The sequence below is a fragment of the Pseudopodoces humilis genome, chromosome 2, assembly GCF_049639895.1.
Source record: "Pseudopodoces humilis isolate 2021_Gansu_Grassland_sample_001 chromosome 2, ASM4963989v1, whole genome shotgun sequence".
Taxonomy (NCBI): domain Eukaryota; kingdom Metazoa; phylum Chordata; class Aves; order Passeriformes; family Paridae; genus Pseudopodoces; species Pseudopodoces humilis.
Genome location: NC_142201.1, coordinates 23,529,668 through 23,553,927, shown reverse-complemented (window position 1 = coordinate 23,553,927; position 24,260 = coordinate 23,529,668).

Sequence of the window (24,260 nt, the reverse complement as noted above, 5' to 3'; positions counted from 1 at the left end):
ATATCCTTCCACTTGCTTTGCTGGGACTACTTCACAAACGCTCTGTGGGAGCCAAAAAACTGTTTTTTTAAATATAGCCATTCCTCTTGGTAATTTACTGTATTTACTGATATAGGTTCCTGCTGGGTCTTAGCTCATGCACTATAAAGATATCTTGTGTAGGGATGCAAGGAGCAAGCTGTGCTGGGACAGGCCTTGGGGTCTGAGAGGTTCCCTGCCCTGTCTCTGGCATGAGTCAGTACTCATGATGAGGGGAGGGTATAAGAACAAGCAGAGTGGGATGAACACTCCTTAGCTTTACACCTTCTTATGGCAATGCCCAAAGGTGCTGGCTTACCTCTCGGCAACCCACAAAAGATTTTCCTTCTTCAGGGCTGCAAAAGAATAATTTAGAAAAATTTAGCTTTAAAGTTATGTGTGTTTTTGTCTTTTTACCATCCAGCAACAGCCAAAAGGCACATAATTTAATTATGTGCCTCATGAAAGAAATCCAGAAAAACCAAAAAAAACCCTCACTTGTTTGGAAGAAAAACTGAATCAGTATTACAACAATATAACAACTCACACAACAACTCTTCAATCCTCCCTGACACTCTTGTCTCCTAAGGCTCCTGTCATAATCTTCTGCTCTCTTCCCAGAATGAGAGACCACAGACAACTTATTTCCCTGTTGTAGAGCAGCCTTTCCACACCCTTGCCAGTCCCTGTCTTCCTTCTGCCAGCTTGTCCTGGGGTACTTCTTCATTTTTCAGAAGGATGGCTTGGAATTGCATGAAACTTCCAAAATGCAGTGAGGTCATGGATTTATGTTATTGAGAATGGAGGACATAGGAATTTTCCACAGGTAGAGCTGATATTCAATATTCAGGTGCAGATTTACCTGAGGACATGCCTGCAAACCCTTTCTGATGTGGCCATTTTTTCCTTGTGTCAAATAATGTGGATAATGAATCAAAGACACAGCTGTCTGGATCTGGCCCCAGTAGAGCTCATTTGATAAGTCTGTGTTGACATTTCCTAAAGGAGGGCAAACTACTCTTGCTGCTGACCCTGGTCAAAGATTTCTGGTAAAATAACATGAACCCAGCAGAGATGGTAATTCACCCTATTTTTGCCTTCCAACAGGATGGATTTTCTCCCCCACGCCTTCAAAAACCTAGCCAAAGCAGGAGCTTATTAAGGACAACTAAGGGAACAGACTTTGGGCTACCTGGTCCTGGTATAACAAAGTCTGCCCTGCACTGACTGGGGACAACCCATGCAAGGAAGCTGCATGTGAACCAGTTTTATCCAGTGCAGCCACAGGTGCACAGAATCCACATGGCTCCCAGTTTTTTGGAAAACCTGGCAGAACTGGGATCATTAACTATTTTTTTTTTTCATATCACATTGTCTGATGTTGTTAGATAGTAGTGTGTTTCTAAACATGTGTCTGTGAAATCTCTGAGTCTCACAAAGTCACCGTTTTTGGAAGGAGCTTTTTCTTTTCCTTCTGGGGATGACTTTTGCAGTGAATCAAGAAGCATGAAATATTGAAAAGGCAGAAAGAAATATGCCATTGCTGATCCCACTATTGCATTAACTCTCCAAGAAAGTGCTCTAATTCAACTGTGTAGTTTTAAATTATATTTACTGATATTTCCTGATACATATTTCATTATTCTAAAAGCTTCAATAATATGAATAGAGTATTCTGTGACTAAGGAATCAAGAGGTGAAATATATGAGAGAAAACACAAAAGAACTGAACAAATCACTTTTTTTCTTTATTGTGATTTACAAAGCAAGCGTATAAGTTGCTTTACTACAGAGGCTGAGCAGCTTCATTCAGCACTTTGATGTGTTCAGGCTAATCTGCTATTCTGCTCTACAAATTTGATGTGATTTCAGAAGCAGATTTAATTCTCAGTTAATTAATGTGGGTGAACATGAATAGCATTTTTTTTTGCTGCACCAAGTGAAGTTGCTGAAAACAGGTGTCTCTGCAGGTTGAAGCAAAACACTAAGTGCCTGAAAAAACAGACTAAAGGTGAAAATGCAGCCAGGAGCTAAATCTCTCGGTAGGGTGCTTCTGGGGCTTCTACCATTCTTATTTCCTCCCTGACAGAGCTTTGAAATTCTTAGCAATTTTCAGCTCTTAATGTAAGTAGCATAAAGCTATTAATGTATACTCTGATAAGAAGACTAAAACAAATGTACAAGGGGAATAATGCAGCATGCCTGCTAGAGTGCAAAGTAAGTGCAACTTCACATGTTGGATTTATCAGGACACAGTGAGGTATTTAATAGCAACACATTCCTGCTCTTTGTCTCTCTTATGTGCTTGTTCTCATACACAAATACCTACAAAAGACTCAACATTTCCATTGCTCAGAGACCACTTGTGAGAGTGAAATGGTTCTTGGTAATATTTGTAGGGGCCAGGTTACCATGGCCTTCTCCACAGAACAGGATAGATCAGCTCTACAGTTACTGAAAACTTGTGTTGATTTGACATTTTATTTTAATTTACATCTATGTCATTACATCCTGATGTTACTCTGTTAAAAAAAAAAAAAAAAAAGGGACATAGAGAGAAGATTCAAAGGGAGAAAACCACAGTCATTTCCCCCATACCATTTACATCTGTTCCTTTTACTGGTTCTATGTGGCCTAGTGCTGGGTCCTGCATGAGCTGGCAGTGAGGCCAAGAAGGTGAGGTGGCCAAGAAGGCCAATGGCACCTGTATCAGCAATAGTGTGGCCAGCAGGACCAGGGCAGTACCCTGTACTCAGCACTGGGGAGGGCACACCTCAAATCCTGTGTTCAGCTCTGAGGCCTCACTGTAAGAAGGACACTGAGAGGCTGGAGAGTGTCCAGAGAAGGGCAGCAGAGCTGGGGAAGGGGCTGGAGCACAAGTCCTGTGAGAAGCAGCTGAAGGAGTTGGGGTTGCCTTTTCTGGACAAAAGAAGGCTCAGGGGAGACCTTGTCTCTCTTTACAAGTCCCTGAAAGGAGGCTGTAGCAATGTGAGGGTTGGTCTTTTCTCACATGATACAAGCAATTGAGGACAAAGAGAAATGGCCTCAAGCTGCACCAGGGGAGGTTTGGATTGGACATGAGGAAATTTTTTTTCACTGAAAGGTTTGTCAAAACCTCTGGAACAGGCTGATATTCCAGAAGTTTTGGAGTCACCATTCCTGGAATTATTTAGGGACATGGTTTATTGGGGCCTTGGCAGTACTGATCTTAAAGTTATTTTCCAACCTAAATGATTCTATCATTCTGTGATTCTATAGTTTGTATTGTGACAAGAGTTTTCCTACTTTCCCTGCTGCCGGTGTTACACTGCTCCAAATGTTCCTCAGTATCTCTTTCAATCAACATCTTTCCTCAGTGTTTTGATTACTTTCCTTGAGCTTTGGCTGCTGTGTATATTTTTCAGAGCCAAGAGGTGCATTCCTTTGAGTGTCCTCCTTCTCAAAAGCCAGAAGAGTTTATACAGCCTTGGATGAGGAAACCTGGGATGACAGTAATTGTACTGAAGCTTTCTGGGTGTCCTCCACCTCCAGACAGAAGGCATTAATAGAGCTGCTCTCCTGTTTTAATCAAGGTGACAGCTGTATAATCACCTGTGGCAGCAATATCTGACACACACAGCTCTACTAGGAACAGTCAAAAGGACTGAGCATCCATACAATGATCCTGGCTAGACTAGCTCTGACCCTAGGCTTGAGGTGTACTCTTCCACTGTAACATTTGCTACTACCTTGCCTCAGGGTAATTACAAGGTATATCCCCTTCTAGCTGGCAGGGAGCTGTAAATTGGGAATGGGTAAAAACTCCTGAACCTGACTGTCTTGTGTGGTGACCCTGTTGGTAGAGTTCAGTCCCATCTTTGCTGGGACAAAGAGACTTTGTATGCACAATGTGCACGGCTATCATGACAGACTTCATGCAGAAATCAGACATCTAATCTCACCTGGAGGGAAGAATGATTTTACAGAGTGTGTTCTTTTATTCATTTAGCTCTGTGTTTCTGCACTAGTGGGTAGGAGTAATTATTTATATTCTATTCTTTGAATAATACCAGAAATCCTGTCACCCAATTTTATCATGTCCCTTGTTACTCTATAAACATTAGAAGTTTCAAAACCAGACCTGCAACTTGTAACAATTTGGATATGTATGTGCAGATAGGTCACTGAACATGCGCTACATTGCAGAAGGTAACTTTTTAATTTGTATTCTATATATCAATGATTTATTAGACTTTTATTATTTTGTTTGGTTTTTTGTTTGTTTGTTTGTGAATTATGGCAAGTTATAATTCCAAAAATAGATAGCACTAATGTTTCTCATATATGATACCTGATGTGACCTCATAAATCTTTGTACCTCAGTAGTGATAACAGCTCTCCAGGTGTAAGTCTTCAGACCAGTGGTGGCCTAAGCAAGCAAGAGAAGTGCAAATATTCTTTTTTTCCAGCCTAAGTATCTCTGGAGTAGCCCTTTTGGCTCAGGATTTGTGGGAAGGCTGATAGGCTTCACAATATGTGAGGATGCCCCGTGGTGGCATAACTCTCCCTTCTGCCTACAAACTCAAACTGCAATCTCTGCCTCCAAATCCAAACTTTCTCAGTATTTGTGAGGCTGGGATAAAGCCTGGGGTTTGTTTCTGTTTGAGACTTGGAAGTTTTTCATCTTTTTCTTTGAATTCTGCTGACCCCATCGGTTCAAAATGGACACCTTGAACGTGAAAGCTTTAAAATTCTAACTAAACTGTCTAGGAAAGGAATGTGAAAAATCTCAGCAAGACTGTGAGGCAGAAATTGATAAAACATGGATGTAGTTTGTAATTTAAAAGGCAGGTTCTGTTAGAATTAAAAACTGAACCAAGTTCATGCTCCCTCAGACTTTGTGCTTCCACTTCCTTTAGTTACAAGAACCAAGATAACTGAACAGGAGAAAAGAAGACTTATGCAATCCTCGTTTAGGTGAACACAAACCCGTTCCTATTTACCTTATTTTCTCAGCATCATGTCGTGGCTTGCTCACAGTTACTTGACCATCCTGGAGGCCAGGCAAGCCATTTCTTCTGTCTGATGGAGGCAGTCATAAAACTGATTCCTCTCACCCAAACCAGGAATTGCTTTGTTGCACATCCTGGCTCAAGGCAGACTCACCCTACTGTTGTAGACCAGTTTGGCTGCACTGCTAAATCCTACACAGATTAAATTACAGATTAAAATCCGGAATGCCTTAGTGGGCCACTGAGGCAGGGTTTCAAGATGTGACCTCACTTCCCTGTGGGAGACAACGGGGTGAGGAAGGACAGACTTGCTCTCCCCTTTCCTGCTCCAAGGCTCTCACTTCGTGGATGGCAAGAAGCAGACAGAAACACCTGCCCTCAAGCCTTCCAGAGCCTTCTGCCTTGCACACCACCATGGCAGACAGGAGGCTGTGGGCAACTCTCATTCTGAGAAATAACTCTCAAATGAATGTTTTCATCTGTTTTGGTGGGTAGCCTCAGTGAGCAGGGTTATGATATAAATAAAAGCTGCCTGCCCCATCATTTTCAAAACATGCTTCAGTGTTTCACATGATGTTTCAGATTTTCCAGTGACACACATGAAAGTTATCTCTGAATTCATGACTGCTTTCACTGACCAAAGCCACTAAATCTGCTTAGTTTACATGAAAAATGTAACCTTCAAAATCCCCTTAGATGAAATCTTCTTAACCCATTGTGATTCCCTCAAGATCTTCCAGAAGGCATTGGACATGCCAGCAACCCAGTCCAGATCACAGAATCATAGAATGGTCTGGGTTGGAAGGGCCTTAAGGATCATCTGGTTCCAAGACCTTCCTGTGGGCAGGGACATCTTCCACTAGATCAGGTTTCTCAGAGTAGCATCATGTATTTTGGACTGGCATCAGTGAATAATCTTATTATGCCATCTGATCTATAATAACCAAGTGCCACCAAATTGAATTTCCCTCCTCTTTTTCTTTTCTTTCTGTCTTTCCTAAAGACTTGACTTGGTCAAGGAAAAGCTGCATTTTGTTCAAGACTGTAATCTTCGGATCCTGAATTAAGGCAGTTTCTGATTTGCCATGAGAAGCCCTGGGTGGCTGGTGCTTTTGGTCTGCTGAATAGTTTGAAACCCTGGGTCAGTGCTCAGTTCTAACACCATTGCATTTATTCTCTGTTTTCAGAGCATGCTGGTGTTAAGGGCACAGTATTTGCCTCAGCAGACTACATTTAATAGAGACTCAGCACAGAAGTCTTATGTGCTGCAAATTGCTCTAGCCCCTCTCTCTGATGCTATACATTACACTCCTTAGTCTCAAAAGAGTTTGCATTCATCTTACTTGCCTTATTTTGAAGGAGACTTGAGACGTCCCAGAAAATTCCATTTTATGTGATTTACCTCCACAAATTCACATTCCACTCTGGCTCTAATTTATTTGCTACAGGATATCAGAAAATCTGAAAGTGCCTAGACAAGTCTTCATGACAAAATTGTACAGGGTGGGCAAAGTGCTTGGCATGACTGGGGATTCAGGGTTGAAGAGACTTGGGACTTTATGAGCCAAAAGGGAGAGACTAATAAATAAGAAGGCATCTGAGACTGTAGCCATGAATCTGCTTCTCTGGGAGAAGGGATGGCCTGGGTTCTTACTGCTGCTCCTGATGCTTTTTAGCTGACGACATTTGATTAAGAAATGCACATGTGCTGGGAAAGGCTGTGGTGCCTTTGCTTCCTCAATTTTCCCTTCCTTTCTCTTTGCTGGATACCCAGGCTTAGACTGTCTGGATGGAAAATAATTCCCTTGCCCTGCCTCCATGGGACTGGGCAATCTGTAGGCACAGTACAGGGCAGAAATAAGATGCAGTAAATTCCAGATCCCAATTTAAGAGGTCTATATCCCACCCCAGATCTGGCTCAAGTGTGAAGGTGACTCAGAGCACCTCTAAGTGAGGCAGTGAAGTCTCACCACTGAACCTCAGTGTCAGTGAGTGAGGAGCATGTCTGGAGGCTTGGTGAGGTTCCTGAAAGCAACTTCTTATTTACTTGCTTTGTCTTGCCACAGTGGACATCAAAGTCCTGTTTCCCTGATGAGGTGGTTCCCACCTGGCTTTCCTTCACTTGAGTGCAGACTGGTGTCACTGTGAGGTGGGTATTATTCACTTGCAAGGTCAGGGCACAGCCAAGGCATGTCCCTACATCTGGGGACACAGAGACTCCTCTGTGTCTGGACAATAAAGCTGAATAAGGCTGTCTGGGCAATGAAGCTGCTCATTTACCTTGGAGGAAGACTATATGCCCTCATCAGCTGTGGGAAGCCATAGAATCATAGAATAGTTTAGGTTGGAAGGGACCTTTAAAGACTATCTAGTGTGAGCCCCCTGCAATGAGCAGGGACATCTTCAGCTGGATCAGGTTGCTCAGAGCACCATCCACCCTGACCTTGAATGTTTCCAGGAACAGATCACATATCTCTCTGGGAAACCTGTTCCAGTCTTTCACCACCCTCACTGTAAAAAAGTGTTAGCCTAGAAGGAGTGTATTCAAGCAGGACAGAGGAATTTGTGCCATTGTCTTCCTGCATTTCATGACATTTTTTTATTTCCTGGGGGCAGGCACCCCACAGAACAGGAGACAACTGTGTAAGCAACTGAACTCTCAGCTTTCCTCAGCAAGAAATTGAGAGGTTTCCTACTCTCAGGAAAATATCAGCTTTTGTTTTTCCACATTATTTTAATGTTGGTGTCCAGAAAGCAGAGGCTTTTAGTCTGGTTTTACCCTTTCCTGCTGGAAGTCAGCCTCATTTTTTCCTATTCTGCCTTGGTTCTCACTTTCTCAGCTGCAGTATGGCCCAGCTTTCCATTCTCAAGGAAGGATCAATGTGCCCTGAGTCCTGCTGGAGCCTGGGCACCCAGGAAGGGAAAATCTCAATCTGCCCCAATGCTGAAGAGCATGCCTTGTACAGGAACCCATACCATCTAATGCTTTCATTTAGTACTCTGACTTATTAATTGTCATCATGATCCGATTTTTCCCTCCTACATCCTTCACTGACTTGATTAAATGCGATGAGTTGTGGACTGTTTGGAGGGTTCTGTTTAGAAAGAGGCAGAGAAAATTCTTGCTCTTGAAGTGTGGCTTGGAGTGTTTGGTGTCACAGGTGCATGAGACCTTTCAAAAAACTATCTGATGTAAGATCAGTTGAACAGTATTACCAGGGCATTTTAAATTCAGATCTCATGCTGTTAAGGCTTCATTTTTTACCAGTCAACATTTTAAGCCTGCAAGTAAATACTCATTCCTCGCCTTTCATTTAAAAAGCAGTCAGTGTCTCTGGCCATTACAAAGTTGGTCACCACAAACCAGCATCTCTAACAATTGTTGTTATCAGGTGTTGAGTTTGTAGTCAATTGTTTTGATGATCCTGATTCTACCTCTCCACTGCATGTATATTTAAACTGTGTATTAAATATACATGTGTTAAATAACTTTACATCTTGGGTATTACATTAATTCTTAGTGAAAAAAAAAAATTCTTCCTGTCAAAACGCTAACCACTTCTCTTTTTAGGGGTGCATGAAAGACATGCAGAAAGATATGTGCCTGTACTATGGATGAGGCAGAGACACTGACCTACTTATTTAAAGGGAACAGATCTAAGTGCTAATCTCTGAGGAGGACTCAAAAGTCCCACTGTTCCATCTTACCACCAGTAGCAAGAAGCTGGTGGTTAACAACGAGAGTCTGAACCTCTCTTTGGTGCTCCTCAGAAGCCCTTGCTGATCCTCCCTTGGCTGTATGGGAAGTTTAAGATGCCGGTGTCCTGCTGTCCAAGGAGCAGGTGAAGCAAGGCCTGGGCAGGGAGCATGGTCAAGCTGCTGGAGCTGCCAAGGCGTGCCCCTCTTAATGTCCTAAAGGCTTCAGCCTAAGGCATTTCCCTAGGAAAAGAAGGATGTGAATGGATGCCTCCTACTCTAAAGTACTTCAAAGTAAGCTGGGTACTGTGCCTGTAATTTACTTAGGAACTTTAAAAAAATCCAGTTAAATAATTTAAGTACTCAGAATTTCTAACTGCTAATCTGGTTGTTGTACAGGTACTTCAACAAAGTTCAAAATCCCTCTTTTTATCCAGTTTTTCACTCTTGTGAGTGTCTATGCTTGTTCAGACTCCAGAGGAAACTCAAGACTGACCCAAATTATCTGGTGTTTGAAGCACAAAGCTACTAATTTTTAAAACAATGTTATCATTTTGTCATAGTCCCTTCACAGTCTATGGCAAGAAAAGGCATCAATAAATTAAATTAAATTAAATTATATATTGTTTCTGAGGGACATCACAATGCTATTATCATCTTCAAACACTGTAGTTTGTTTGAAAATTATGTTATTTTTCTTTGACTTTCAATTAAAAATGGTGTTTAGACCACAAGTTCAATCTCATTTAGCAACAGACTCTCCCAAGTTTAAAATTTGATGTTAGTGCTCATTGCACAAATTAAATATTCTAGGATCATTTTTATCATCATATTTTTTCTGTAAAAGTGACAAAATATAACTGGTACAGTTACTTGTGGTATCAAGGTCAAAATATCTAGTACAGAAGTTTTGGTTTTTTAAGAGCAGGGCATAGTAGTCCTAAAAAATTCCTTGAAAATGAACATCCAGACTTATTTTTTTAAGTTATTTTTTAATTATTATTTTATTTGTTATGGCGATTTTGCAGACTGGAAATGCAGGAGTCAACTAGTTTGAATTTTGAATGAAGTCTAATAGGCCATGCGACTTAAAGTAAACAACGGTCTGAGTTACATCATTTTTGTTTTTATTAGCTGACCTTGCAAGCTAATAAATTCATCCTGTATTTTTCTGCTACTGCCAGTTTGCAGCATACAGGAAACTAATCTTGTACTATAACTACCTTCCTGTAGTCAGTTCTTAAATGGAGCCAAATGGATTGGTGGCGGAAGAACTCCCCAGCAGTTCCTGTGAAACAGTGCTGAGCACAGCAAGACCTGACAGAGGCTGCTTGCTATTATTGACTTTGACAATGTAATTATGTTCTCATTTACCTCCCTAGCACTTAAGAAAAAAAAATAAAAAATCCCCCCTAGTACAAAGACTGCAACGATTTTAATGTCAAATTAGTTGTGAGATAGGTATTTGTAACATACTAAATGTACAGCAATTCCTCTGATTTTTTTTTTTTTGAGAGGGTAAAATGCACTTGCTGTGGCCTTTATACAGCAAATGTCTTTCCTATGCATCTGGCTGCTGCAGCAACACTTTATTCCAGATGCAAAGGCTCATGCTCACTAGTAAGTTAATAAAGGGTCTATATTCTCTTTAGAGGCTTGTGTGTGCTCTTCAACAGTAAAGACAGACTAGCATTAATGAAATATCCTATATTGTACTACAAATGAATCTAGGATCACTTTTTCAGAGGCTTAGCTCTTTCTTTCAGATTTAGAGATGTCCACAGGTATTTTGCATACTTAGGAATGGTTGCATCTTACATGCACCAAGATCAGTTGCAAGGGCTGCTGAAGATTCCGCGGTTGCCAGGCCAAAGCCATGAGCAGATCCCCAGTGTGCTGTGGCACCCTGGACACAGGCAGGTGGAGAGCATGTGAGTGTACAATATTGATATCCTCAGTTTGCCCTACCTGGGGGAAAACCTCCAAAAGGTCTCTGGTTCAGTCGAGTGAGTTAAAAATCTGGACAACGTGAAAATTAATGTGGAAAAGCTTTGGTTGCTTTGATCTGTCATGAAGTGCTTTTACAATGTGTGTCCATCTCTCTGACTGCCCCATCCCTCCCACATGAAAACAAACAAAAGGACCAGAACAAACTATTTGAATGACATTTTTGAAAAAATGTGTTTGATTATATAGTTTCCCCCTCTAGTTCTTGATGATGCCTGACTCCTTCTTCATTTGCCCTCTCAGAAAAGGTTAAACGCCAAGTATGGTTCACATATTGCTCTCCAGGGAAAAAGATCATGATAGCTTCCAAGCTGTGACTGTCATTATTTTAAAGCATTTATGGGAAATCACACAAGCTACTCCATTAAAATGGATACATTTCTCTGCAGCAACTTTTATTTGGGCTCCATACCAGCTGTAGCTGTGAATAGAGCTGGGTGGAGAGAAAGGGACAGAAAAGCAAAATTAATTTCTCTGTTCTTGCAGAGTCTTCTAATCTGTGATTTTTTTATTTTTAATTTAAAAAAATATAACTAAAACCTGAACTTAACTCTTGGAGTCCAGTATTCCATTTCAAATGAAACGAAAATATGTTTTATACACACATATCTTGGGTAAAGGTTTCTGGATCAGTTAGGTAAAATAGTTCATTTAAGAGAAATGAGCAATTTGGATAGAGGTCCTCTTAATTAGTGACTTAATGAAATTTTCTACTTTGTATAATGGGATATCCTCTTAAAAATTCTGCACAGGAACTGCTGCTGGCGTGGTTCTGGAAATGAGCTAGTTAATGATGGCCAGGAAGACAGCCTGTAGATAAAACTGAAACATACGCTGTTAATTGAATTCAAATATGGAAATGCTTGCTGTTAAGTAATAACAGGTTTCTAGAATACATTGCTGGCTTAATCTTCACCCTTTAGCCTTCACCACTGAGGATCTCTAAGGTCCCAGAGCCAGTGCCTTGAATGCATGTCCTTTGCTTTGCAATCAGGGTAGCCTGAATCCACACTCAGACACTAATGGCATCACAACTCAATCCCCACACCACCCAGCTCGTCCACATATCATGTCCATCCTGACTGTGACAAGGGCTCTGTAGAAGATGATTTGTTATCCTGTAATTTAAGATACTGCAATAAGTCTGACTGCAAAAGTAATGTTCTGGTCTTTCTCAAACTTTGAATAGACTTTGCAAGATTAATATTCTTTAAAAAGTCTAATATTTGGGTTGGTTGGGTTTTTTTAAAACCTAAATATAAGCAGATAAAATACCCACAGGGAAAAGACCCTTTTCCAGAATAATACTGGATTCTGATCTGGGATCTGTAAAGCTGGGTCCAGACTGCTGGCTCTCTAGGTTGTATCATTTAATAAAAGAGCCTGCAGCAGCTGTGAGACCTTAATGGCTGCTTAGGCAGCTGGTTAGACCAGCATGGAGTGGGGCAGTGTTCTTGGCCATCCACTGCACAGACATGTCCTCTGGGCTCAGCTTCTCATTTTGAAGATGAGCAGTCTATAGGCAATGCTCCCTCTCTGTCCCTGCTCTCCTATCCAATGATCCTTTAACATGGCTCCCATTCTCCACCTCACTTTCCTTCTTCCACTCTTCCTCCCTGCCTCTCTTCCCAGCTCTGGCTCACATCTCCAGGTGCAGATCTTTCGTGTTCTGAGACTTCCTCTTGCTGCCCATCTGCCTCTCATTGGCCCCATGTTCCCCCACGCTCGTGGAAGGAACAGGAGCTCGCTCTGTGGCAGGGGCTGCCTCTTGCAGCTGAAACACTTCTTGTGGGTGGAAGTCTCACAGTGAGCTCAGAGGTAACACTGCCTTGTGAAAAAGTTCAGTTTGATCCTGTGGAGGACCTGTGGTGAAAAACTCAATGGAAATGGACTGTTCAGTGCATCCAAAGCTGCTCAGATCAGAATCCTTGTCAGCTCAGTGCAGTCCTCATAAAAATCAGATTTCCTAGTATTTTCTTTTTGCCCACTGAAAGTTTTATTTGGGATAGAAAAAGCAGAAAAACTCAACTCAAAACTCTTTCAAGCCTTCACTCTGCAGTGAATGGAAGACTAGAGATTGACAATAAAATTACTTTAAAAATATTTTCTAAGTAAGAAAAAGTATGTGCTTCCATGATTTTGTTCTTGGAAACTATCAAATCCTCAGCAGAAATGTGCCCCAATAGTTTCACGGGACAAATGTATAATGTATATCTGAAAAATAAAAGTCATTATACTCTATGTCTGAATGACTCATTTAGTAATTAACTCTAAACATTATCTTGTAATGGGTATTTTGGCAACCTTAGACTTAATTAGTATTCAGTTTCTGTTCTAATATTTAAAGAACACTGTAGGGATGGGCATGTTTTACACTGTTATGGATGGGTATGGTTTGCACGTGGCTACAGGAGCTGTATCATTGCACCCATCAGATTTATTGTACACATGTTCAAGATGTTGTCTGTTTTCCCTGAACCTTTAAGACACATGTTTACTTGTTTTTTTGTACAATTCTCTCTTCATAGCTTGCTGCACTTGCCCTCTATACTTTTCAAATCCTCCAATGTCTTGTTTAATCTGAATAGACAAGTACAGAATGCTGTGTTCTAAGTGGAACTCTACCAGGGAAATGTGTTTTTCTCATCCTTATCATTGTCTTAGACACAGAGAAAACCTGCTGCAAATACTGTTCTAGGGGCTTATTTAACTTCTTAGAGTCTGGAACAGAGAGGCACTCCCTTCCCTGTCTATCAAACCAGGTTCTGTCTCTTTGTTTCCCCTGAAACCACATCTGGGTGCTCAAGTTTCTAATCCTTTATTTTCAAAGAAATAATACTTCAATTATCTGCTTGTTTGAGTCAATTTTGTTAGTTCAAATAAACAGTTTTGCAGTTCTATAGGAAGATTTTTTCTAGGGTTTCTGAATTTCTTAAGCAAATCTGTGTCTGATTTGACTATAAACATGATCCAAGTCTTGATTATTCATTGAATAATTTACATGGACTCTGAAACTTACTAATATTTACACACCAGTATGATATTTATTGCTCCAAATAGCACCTAATTTATTCATAGCCATTGATAGCAAATAATTTAATTCCACTAACTTTCCCTATTTTATCCTGTTTACATCATTCCACTTGAAAACTGTTTTAGCTCCTCAAAGACCCCTGAACACAGGGGACTTTATGGAAAACAGTCAAAAGGCAATGCATAACAGTGAGTAAAGAATAACTAAGAAGTTCTGAGACTCTGTATTAATGATTTCAGGTATTTAGCTAAATATTTTTGACTAAAACTTTTATTTTTTTAACTTTGTTTTGGCACCAGCTCAAAAAAAGCCTGAAAGGCTTCCATTCCAATTTAGTTGCATTTTAGCTTTCTTTTGCTGAGTTGTACATGATTCAGCAAAATGCAGATAATCTGGCCTCTGTACTTTTCCAATTGACCCTAATTTGCAGGTACCGTGGCAGGACAGATTCGTGTTTCTTCCTCTGTGCTGCTGGAAACAAATCTTCCTTTGAAGGCTGAAAGCTGACTCTCTCACTTTCAGACTCCTGAGACCTACTGTGAACTTAGCAGTCTGTGGTGGGGAACTGATCTGTCACAACACATGAGGATAAGCCCCATCTGTGCTCCCTGAAGCCATCAGTTTGGGAGTTGCTCTAAGTTAGTAGGGTTCTGCTTCCCTGCTCTGGGAGTTGTCCAAGGTATGGTACAAATAACTACTGGGGGCAGGGAGAGGTACACATTTTTATGGTTCTCTCTCTGATTTGTGACTGCATTTAGCAGGTTAGCATTTCACATATGCTCTCTGACGATGTCCTGCATTACCCTTATCTTCTGCTGCTTGGGAAGAGCATGGATTTTCTGTATCTCACAAAGGAAAGCTTAGAAATGTTGTTTGAGTATTTGAAGACTTGTCCCATACCAAGTCAAGCTGTTATTGTCAGAGATAAAATGTTGGCCATGTGAGTGATGAAACTTCCACTTAAGGATTATTTTCTCTCCTGATTTATGCTGCCTTCTTATTAGGTCAATTATTCTCTGTTGGTGCCTGCAAAGAAAGATGACAGCAGTATTTTTTGAAGTTCAGTTCAGTTTCAGAAGGGATCTGCAAAATCTACTTTAAGCTACCACCTGACTATTTGGTGCCCTGAAGGCAAAATTCCAATAACTCACAAAAATTGAGGAAATGCCATTGAAATATATGACAAGTGACAAAATCCTGGCTACAGGCCACTTAGTAGCTTCAGACTGGGTGTCACGGTTAAAAAATGTTACCTGTGGGTTATGCAGAAGATTAGAAGGAAGAAAATGCACGTAAGCACCCAGGAATCATTATTAATGATTATAATGATTTAGCTGAACTGCACTTATTCTCCAAAACATCACAACACTTTCTAGAAACACAAGGATATTCCCTTCAGTGTGGAGCACTGATGAGAATGTATGATAAGGTGTTATGACTTTCTGGAATCACTGCAGTGATTGTGAATTATTCATGAAATTATAATTCCAAACTAATTCACAGCACCAAACAGTTCTGGCAAGCAGCATATAATGCTGGAAACAAAAATGTACACTACATTTTAATCCATAAAAACTCTCTTATCCCTTAAATCACTGGTCCCATACTGTTTTCCTCATCCTCAAGCTTGCTGGTACTTTAAGTCTTCAGAAGTGATTTTTTTTTTTTCACTTATCAGGATTTAAATATTGTGATTCTGTGCTGTGAATAGGTTACATTATAAATGGATCAGAAATTAGCAAACAAAAAGTCTTGGGGAAAAAAAATGTAGCCAATAGAGATGCACAACTGTGTTTATGGTTTTTTTTTCTACAAATAAAGGGTGGATACAATGCTTTTCTTTATTTTTGTAGTGAAAAAAAATGTTAGTAGGTGCAATATAGGAGTAGGACAATCACATAAACAGTCTGATCAGTGAAAAAGCTTATTTTTCAGACAAGCACTTGTTTAGATTAAGTTTCAAAACTCTCAAGAATACTGGCATTTGTCTAAAATTGCAAATGAATTTGACTTTTGCATAGTCTGCATCCAAAAGGTGGATAATTTCTAGTGAAGGGAGGTCAGCTCTCAAGTTAAATCATTATAACTGATCTTTTGACTTTGCAGGGATTCCAGGCAGTTTGCTGTTTTGTGAATGTTTGCTCAAATAAGAAAACCCCGAAAGGTGAAAAACAGATCTGGGAAAATGTTACGAAAACTATTCAAATATTTACACAGCCCCACTCCCCTCAAGGATATATACACTGACATTTTCAGTCCCTTCTGGATAATAAACAACACATATTCTGGATCTGTTCTGCACCTGTCTTAGTCAAGGGTGTTATCAAGTGCTAGAAAAATTACTGGAGGTATATTATTGTAAAACTGGAGCTCTGCAGTAGGAGTTAGGTTCCTAACTAACTCGTGTTACTTCCTAACACTTAACATGTGAAAGTAAGGTATCCAGATGTGTATTTCTATGATATCAGACCTGATTATTCTTTATGGGAAAACTAACAACCATTATTCCAATTAAAATAGCACTTATATTTACAAAGTTACCCCATTCCCTAGTCTTCTGACCTCCTCAGGAACATTAACACACATTCCGAAATTACCTTTTTGCATCTCAGTGTACTCTTTCAGAAAGAGGTACTTCTCTGGAGTAGTACTTGTTTACTCCACATCAGGACAATGGAAAAATGAAGAGTGGTACCTGATTTGATGACAATGTCCTTATCAAAACTCAGATCTCTAGGAAGAGCTTCAGAAGGCAAATACCAGACCTTGAACCTTCAAAATTTGCTCTTTCAAGGGTCTTCTTATAGCAAAATTCTCAGTTTTGTGTAGAGATGGGGGGTGGGGGGAAAGAAAAGCACAACATACTAACTGGTGAAAAAGAAAGGAACTCAGGACTCACAGATAATGTACAGCTGCCAACTACATCCCCTACTTCCCAGAAAACTTTTTTTTTTTTTTTTAATATAATGCATTAAAGAATTCCTATGTGCATTGACTCAGTGTATTTTGAAAGTCCCAGACCTCTGAGAATTGTTCATTCAGTCCTGTCTGAGCCAGAGTCTGTAGGCTGTGGATGCTGGTATATTAAAGGAAATTTAGTTATGGAAGTATCCCTGGATTTAGGCACAGCTTGTGATGAGGGGAAAGAAAGACAAAATTAATATTAGGAAAGACCAGGAGCTCTGACAACATTCCTGTTATGAGGAAATGGAGACTTTTTTAGCAGATGCTGCCATCTGCAAAGCGGAGTGCTGTGATATGGACACAGGGACTGTAGTCAGCACCCTGTGTGGAATGCCTAGCTTCAAAAAGCTGCCCTCAGCTTTCTCAATGTTGTTTATTCAATATGGGGAGCTAACAGGAGAGAATTTATCACAACAGTTGAAAACCACATCCCCAGCAGCTACAAAGATGCAGAAATATTGCATACAGGCAGTGCATGCAAAACACACAACCCAGAATAGACTTCTTGCGGCTCAGTTCCCATGGCTTCTTAGTCATCTCCTTTTGTTCCCTTCTTTATTACATTTATAACACAGCAGTTCTCACCTTTGTCTTCAACAGGAAACCACTGGACAAGGCTACCCGGTCCCTATTTTTCATATAGTGTGAATATGAAAATTCCAATATCTCTAAAAACTGCTGCAAAGGAAACCTTTGAACATTTTTTATGTGTTATTTCACAGTAAAACTGCAAGGAAAACTACTTCTGTTAAGCATCCAGACTATTTTGGGGAGAGCTGAAAGCCTTGTTTGAATCTTTTTATGTCTTCTTGGCAACAAATATCTCCCTGCAGAAAGACAACTTACACATCTATGTATGCAGTTACTGCCTTGATGCTTCCTGACTGTTTAATCTACCTAAAATCAACAGAATTTCCCAAGTGCTTAATCTATCCTAGGAGAATTAATATGGAAATTGCCACATCTGGAGTATAAAGAAAGGAAAACTGTAAAAGGACAAGAGAGATGTGTCCTGCAGCTGTTGGTGTAACCTGGCTAACACGGACACAGCTCAGTGTGGCAGGAAAATCTCATTGCACCCTGGCTAGAAGTGTCTTTCTGGGATGAAGTGTTTCCATGAAACATTCCATTCCATGAAAAGCACCTGTATTAATTGCTTTCATCTATATCTCTAAATGCATCTCAAACCTGCAATGCATATATTCCTGAGGAACAGGAGTTAGGAGGGGTGCTTGTTTTCACATTGCCATTTTCCACTGCCATTTTACTTGCCATATCTCAGTCAGTGCAAGAGAAGCATTATCATGTAGAGAGCATCTAAAACATCATGAACTGTAGGGGAGAGAAAGATATATGGAAGGAAAGCAACTGAAAGGCTTTTTTAGAAGATTAAGTGTCCATGTTTGCAGATAACCGTGAAAGCAGATTTGTGAAGGGGTACTTTTCCAGTAAACCTGGAAAAGGTGAAAAATGCTTGCATCACTCTGGAGGGAGAAGAAACTTATATAAACTGTTGGTTTGAAGTGCATTTTTGTGTATAGGATAAAATCTACTGTATATTTTATTTTAACCTGCATGGCACAGACAGCACATCTTATAGAATTATCCCATGGGATGTTTATTTTAGTATCAGCCCCAAACATTGACCTTGTGGATAATGTGAGAAAGACATATTAAAGACAGAAGCTTCCAAGTGGTCTTTTGTCTTTCCCCTCATATTCCTTCTAAGTTTAAAACACTGAATACTGTTCTTGTTTAATTGTTTAGGCCACTGCTGAAAAAGCAATACTTAACCTCTGCTTTTTGTTATAAAAAAAAAAAAAATACACCCTCAGAAGCCCTAAATGCTTTACCCAGGTCTTAACAATGATTATGGCAATGATGACATTCAGAAGTTTTATTTTTCACTACAATTCAGGAGTTCAGAAATTATATTGGAAAAAATAATGGCAACCAGGCAGTCGGTTAATCTAAGTTTCTACCTCAGATTTTGCATAATTTTAGGTACCTACAGTACAGCTAAAGACAAGAAAAATCAAAACAGTGATTTTTGTGAGAACCAAATAGTATTGCTGTTGTTTTTTTAGGAAAGGACTTGCATTTAAGAAGCTTTATCACAAAGCTTCATTGACACTATGATTAAAAGGAAATTAGATCAAATTAGGGAGCAAAGTGAAATGACCGGTTTGTTAGAGTTGTGCTGCCACAACTGGACTGAAATAAATAGATCAGCATGACATTCCTGTGTAGATGTAGACTAAAAAGACATACCAGGCAAAATGGGCCAGGCAAGATGTAAGGTTGATAACTTGAGAGGATAAACATTATTTACCCTTCCCCAGTGACTTAAGGTCTCTCTAGTAAGGTAATGTCAGCTTATGTTATGTTATGTTATGTTATGTTATGTTATGTTATGTTATGTTATGTTATGTTATGTTATGTTATGTTATATTATATTATTTTATTTTATTTTATTTTATATTATATTATATTATTCTTATATATCATCTCCTCTTACCCACACATTTGACTTGAATTTAAATATTCTTCTTCTAGGACTTAAAAAAAAGTAATTTTTTTGAATTTATTTCAAACTTTCTTAGTATTTCTCTCCCAAAACAGCATAAGATTTTACCTTTACAATATAATCCTTACAACCATACAATTTGTTTATTAGCAAATTTATTATTATTATTGGAAAAATGTTCTTCACACAGAGCATGATCAGTCACTGAATGAACCCAGGGAAGTGGTCACAGCAAGAAGCCTGAGAGAGTTCAAGAAAAGAGCCTTGGACAGTTTGGACCATGCTCTCAGGCACATGGTGTGAGTCCTGGGGCTGTCCTGTGCAGAGCCAGGAGCAGACTCAATGATTCCCATTGATCCATTCCTGCTCAGTGTGTTCTACGATTTCGTGAAATAAATGTTAACCCTGATCCAGCTGAAACTACTCAATATATTCCTTTCTTTTCTTTCCTTTCAGGCCTTTACTTCCATTATAGATCAGTATAGGAAATGAACAGAACCTTCTTGGCACAAACACAATGTTATTCACCAGTTTGTACCAATTTAAATTGGCATGATGTGTGACATACCCTGGATAGGACTGGGCTGCTTAACCAAAAACAGGCATGGGCTGCCATGATGGGTGATCTGCAGGTCCAGCTTCTGACATCAGTCAGACCATTCCCTGGAAACTGAGCCATCCCTCAGAAAGCTGTTCTTATTCTGGAGCCTTTTCAGGTGTTTACTGTTTAGTAAGCTGTTAAAATATTTCATTAAATACTTCTCTTTTCTTCTACTCCTCATTTGTTTGTGCCAAAATTTCACAGCTGGAGAAGGTTGTTTCTCTCCCTTTTTTTTTTTTTTAATCATGATTTTGAAAGGTAATGCAGCTCTGAGATGGAATAGTCAACATATCCCCCTTGCCATAGGCTTAGATGTTCTGCATTGACTGCTATTTTGACATTCTTGGATGGAAATCCATTGCTTAATACTCAAATATGAGGCACATACTGGTTCTCTGGCATGCCTTTGCCTGTGACCATCTGTTGGGGTGGCATTATGCCCACTCAAAAAACTCCCTGCCAGTTTCAAGAGGGCATAGGTACTAACCAAATATAGATTTAGAAAGACAGCTAGTAAAATGCTAGGGATGTCAATTTAGCTGCAAGACTACTTCTCTTGTTGTTAGGCAATCCCAGACTGGGTCCATACTTTTCAGAAGAATGCTTGCAGGCACACTGTAAGCTCACCTCAAACATGCCTGTTTATGCACATATATAAAAAGGTAAACAAATGTTAATAACTGAAAATGTCTACATACTCAGTTTTTCTCTGAGAGACTGGCTTGAGCTTGGGAAAAACTTTTAAAACCAGCCATTGCAAACAAAAAAATGACTGTCTTTTTATACAGAAGCAGCTGTTTCCCATACCCATCTCCATTTTAAATATAATGCATTGACATTAGACAGCTACTGTAAAAAAGGAACCGGGATTTTTTTTTTTTACTTGAATAGCAATTAAGGATCACTTGAAAGATACCTGTGGCTGGGTTGCTCAGAAAAGTAATATTCTTTGGATGACTTTAGAACATAAAAATATTCATGACAGGTGAAACTTGATTCAGGTTGTGTATGAGTGCAATTACAGTTTCAACTTGGCAAAGCTGGTATCAAAATGTAGGGTGTCACTTTAGGACAAATTCAGAAGTTAAAATATGCAAGGCTTGTAGAACAAAAAAATTTTTCATGATCTACATCTATTTGCTGCTTGGAAGAGGAAAAAACTTACTGATATTGCTAATACAGAAGACTTTGGTTATGCAGATGATGAATAGGTAACAGTATTAATAAATACACCCCATAAAATAGCATCATATATTTATATAATGTATATAAAATTATATATATAAAATATATATTATATACGTAAGAGTATTATAAATATATCTCCATCTGTAAATAGCAGTTAACAACTGTAGGAAGACAAAATTCCTGTCCATCTGAATTTTATATAATTTGAACCACATGAGAAAATAACACGAACAAGCCGATGAGAAGTTTGGAAGGAGGCTAAGAAAGTGAAAAAGTGGGAAATGGAGAAAAAAATAAAACCAGGTTGGCCACAGGATAGAATCATATGACCTCAAAGACAGAAGCAAGAAACCTGAATCTGATGTGGAAAGAAGGAAGGTTTTAAAAAAGTGGGGAAAGCAAGCTTTGCATTAGTATCGAAAACAGGTGAATAGGCTCCTCTGTGACTCTTAACAACAGGCCATAAATGGGAAGGTGAGGTGCAGGAGTCTGGGACCAAATGATTGCAGAAGTGAAAAAATTGTGAAAGAGAACTGGAATCCCTTTTGTTTCCATTGACGAGAACATATGCTTTATAAAGCTTATAGAAAGCTGAAGGTAGAATAGGAGATAGAATTTCACAGAGGGCAAAACTAGTCAAAGTGCTAGACATATCCATACCTGATGGATCTGAAGGTTTGCCTAACCAGAAAGTTCCCAAGACAGTGGAAAAGTTTGCTTTTGTAAATCCAGATGTTCACCAAAAAGATGGATATGAGATTTCCAGTCAGCTACTGAAAAGTAAAATATGAAGATTATCTGAGGATTCCTCTAAACATCAGCCAGTGCTGGGTTTTTGAGCTCTTGTTAGGAAACATTTACATATGTGTCACTATTTCACAATACTGTGCTCTGTGGTCATCATGCCTGCTCTTACATGAAGCTTGTAAAAACCAACAAGACATGATCTTTATCTGCTCTTTTAATTGGCCCGTGTGTCTCCTTTAACATGCTCCTTTTTCCTCTTGGACATTTTGGAATTCTTTCTCAAGTGCTAATTACCATGCTTGATACCATGCCTCTGAAAGGCTGGAGCAGCACATTATCTGTGTATTTACTCAGAGGAAGACCAATGGGGCAATTCAGGCACTTGTCATTAAGAGAATAATTACCTGTCCATCACAGCAGCCTGTACATCCACAGGCTCCTGTTATTGGACTTTGCTGTGCTGAGAGCCATACGAACATACAACAAAGAGATGGCCTTGAAGCACAGCAGTTACCATCTAATGGCCTCTTAAGAAAATAATGTGTGTTCCAGCATTCCATCAATTGCACACAGGATCACAGAATGGTAGAGGAAGGGACCTCTAGTGCCACCCAGCCCAACGCCCCCTGCTAGAGCAGGCCCACCTAGAGCAGCTTGCACAGGATGTGTATGCGTGAGTTCTTGCATATCTCCAGAGAGGGAGACTCCACACCTCTCTGGGCAGCCTGTTCCAGTGCTCTGCTATCCTCACAGTAATGTTTTCCTCAGCTTCAGATGGAACTTCCTGTGTTTCAGTTTGTGCCTGTTGCCCTTGTCCTGTCAGTGGGCACCACTGAAAACAGTCTGGCCACATCCTCTTTACACCTGTCCTTAAGATATTTGAATGCAATGACAAGATCCCCTCTCAGTGGTCTCCTTCACTGCTGAAGTGGGCTCTGAGTTTCTGTTTTGCTTTCCATAACTAGACTGAAACCTGTATTTGTTCTTTGGGATGTAGCTTCCCTCTTCCTTCTGATTTGCTACAACCTGTGAACCTCCCATATCTTTGAGTCAAGAGTACATGCATAGCCAACTCCAACACCTCTGACCATCTCCTAAGTGCAGCAGGGTATGGGGAAGGATTTGCTACCTTATATGGAGAAGATCATCTGGCTGTGGAAAAGGATGATAGATAGAAGCCCCACAAAAGCCCCCTGTTGTCCTTGAGTCCAATAATAAAGGTAATAAAGAATTTTGGCAAAGCAGCAGGTGCAACTGCTTATTGCTGTACTTAAACAGTACAGTCTTCACAGAGGGAAGTATTCAGCACCAATAAAAAAATTCAATAACAACAAATGCTTCGTTTGAAAAGAATAAGAAGATATGTCTAGAATGTATAAGTGGTGATTAATTTTTCTTGATTGCTGAGAGGCAAGCATGGAACTCATCTATGAGAACAGGTAACATTAATCCAATATTATTTCTTGTTAACATCTATTTGTCTTGACCTATCACACTCTCATAAACCTATATTGAAATAAGCGTCTCTTTTAATTTCCATTGGACATGTTTGAAAAAAGGTTTTATCAACAGAGAGTATCAGTAGCCTCATCTGAGGAGGGAAAAAAAAAGTGAAGACTTGTATCAAAGTTAGACTGTGTAGCTTTTTCCTTTGATGGTGTTTGAAAATGTTTACAAAAAGATATGCAGCTTTTGGAAAAATTATTTCTCTGCAAAGACTATAGAGTCAATGTGAATCCAGTGAGATCTGCCTTAGAATGATTATGAATACAAAATGATTTTTTAAAAAATATTTATGCATATCAATACCTTTATACATTTAGTATAGCTCCGCATAAATATATTTATGATTTGATTAAATATATATTTTATTTAAATGTGTTTCCAATTTATAATTTCAAGTAAAATAATTTTATATTTTCTCAAATCTTTAAAGAGAGAACACCCTTAAAGTGTGTTTCTCTCTCTGTTTTTGAAAGATGAAGCCCTTTTCAGAAAAAAAGGCAAGAAAAATAAGAATCTTTTGTCTCTAATTTATACCTCTGTGCCTTCTAAAAGCTGAGTAAATTCAATTCCTATTTGCAACTTACAAATATTTATGTCTAAAGTATTAACTACAACTCTAGAAACATGCTCTGACAAAGTCAGAAAACAATAATTTGATTCATTACAATATTCCATCTATAGTATTTAATAGTGTTACAGAAGGCAGTAGGGTTTTTCATGTCATGTGAAAGGGCCATAACCTTCAGCAACCTTGGTCCATCAAAAGCTGGGAAAAAGAGGACATATAGTTCTCTCTAAATGAACACTCATGTGTTACACAACCACTCCCTTAATGTTTAGAAACAAAGAAAAGCAGAACAAGAAAAATCACTGCAAAGCAAGTACAGCGGTAAAGCCCAGAAGTGTTTCACATGGGTATTTGTGGTGGAGTCAGCACAGTGGTGGGCTGTGCTTCAGACCCTGGGAACATGAAGAAGGATA